The 1,847-nt window shown below is 42.5% G+C and overlaps 1 protein-coding gene across 2 annotated transcripts in view; it reads right to left on the minus strand.

Annotated features, from left to right (window-relative positions):
- LOC108693489 overlaps nucleotides 1-1,847 on the minus strand; it is a 16,362-nt gene that overhangs the window by 7,089 nt on the left and 7,426 nt on the right. The window lies entirely within an intron of this gene.

Consider the following 1,847-nt stretch of genomic DNA (forward strand, 5'->3'; position numbering starts at 1 on the left):
ATTTTCTTATCGTATTATTTCACTACCATTGCTCGTTTCTCTATCACGAAGGAAGAAGACAGAAGTCGGAAAGGGCAACACTCACGGATAGAAAAAGACAGAAAAGCAGGGAAAGAAACTTTTGCAAAGTCGAATTTTAAACTCTCATCACTGGTGAGAGAAGAGTTTCCAAATTTATTCAATAAATTCCGGCGGTAGAAAAAGCGATAGCACTCGCGTTACCGTGTTTCTCCGCTCGCGTATTCGATTCGATTTAACGAATACCGGCTTCCGGATAACTTCCGGTTTTCCAGCGCGTCACGAAGAAAGTTCTCGTTGGTGCTCGAGGAACGCTGTTCAAGTCTCAAGTCCGACTGGCCATGCTCGTTTATCGCGATATCACGTTGCGATTATGAATGATTCGTGCCTCCAGCGCGCGTAGCTGTACATAGACTGCTCCTTGATCGGCGTCGGTGCTCCTTTAATATCGTGGATGGCCGGAAGCGTCGGAAACGCGGACCGTAAAAGGAACGAATAGCTCGCGTGATCATAGATCGCCGAGGGATCGCCCGTTATTTTTTTTTTCTCGCTCGAACGAACAGGGTGCGTGGCCGCCGAGGGAGAATAAAAGCAGAAACATTTACGAGAGGGTGAAGAAGGATCGCGGCGGATCTATCCTATCACGTATGTACGTGTATGTACGTATCTATCTGCTTGCCCTTCTCGCCTATGCGAGACCCTACCGATTTGCGTAAACACGCTATAATTTATGGGGGGTTTCCATCCCTTCGTCGCGGTTAGCACCCTCACAAGTTACGAGAATCCTCCGCGTATAGTCGGGAGATTAGGCTTCTCTGGTTGATCAGTTTTCTATTTTCTCTCTCTTTGTCTTTCTGATCAATAGTGTTGTCTTTTTCGATCAATTTATCACGACAACGAGAGCGAAATGGGTCTCGGGATCTGATTATTATTTTTCGATCCCTGTTGCCGCCTCGAGCGATACCGCAACACCGAAGACATCACTGAGATCTCGAGGAGATATTTTCTCGTGTATTTTTTTCTATTCTTCTCTCTTGGCCACAGGAAAGATCGGGTTTTACGATTTCGCCATCGCATGAAGCTACCCGCGGTCCCGCCCCTTTATCTCCCCGTCGAGGTAATTCGCAAATGGAATAACGTCCCTCGCGGAACAAAGGACGGGTAGACAGAAAACCTCGTGTCGCATTGTCTGAGATTTTTCGTGCGATAGCGTTAGACCCGCGGTTTCCGCACGAAACTAGTTGTGAGAGAAAGAGAGAGCGCGCGCGCGCGCGCGAGAATTCTTCTATCGTCTTTCGCCAAATCGTTTTAATCGTTTGAAGTGAAAAGGATAAGGAAAGATCGGAGACAGAGACAACTTTCGTACAATTGGATGTCGAACTATTAGAATAAAGAACTGAGCTAATCATAAAACCTAATCTAAGGAACAGCTCTACCAGAAAATAAATTCTTATAAAATAAAAATTGTGTATTCAAAAGACAGAAATATTTAACAGAAAATTATTAATGTTATCGGAAAGAGAAAGCTGGAGAGAGAATTTTTCTTTTCGTATGAAAGAGTACATATAAAAATACGAGAGTGCAGTGAATAAAATGGAAAGGCGAAAATAATTATAATAAAAATATAATAAGTATATATTTAACAGATGATAATTTTTTTAAAGGATTTATCCGCTGTGTATTATTCTACCGTAATTTATTCAAAAAGTGCGAGTATTCATTATACGAAGAAGGGTTCGAGTTACATGCTTTTCGTTCGTGTTGAACAGAATCAAGTTCCAGTTAAAATACGATGAGCTGGAATACGAAAATCTCTCTATATATATATA

The sequence above is a fragment of the Atta colombica genome, unplaced genomic scaffold, assembly GCF_001594045.1.
Source record: "Atta colombica isolate Treedump-2 unplaced genomic scaffold, Acol1.0 scaffold9, whole genome shotgun sequence".
Classification (NCBI taxonomy): Eukaryota; Metazoa; Arthropoda; class Insecta; order Hymenoptera; family Formicidae; genus Atta; species Atta colombica.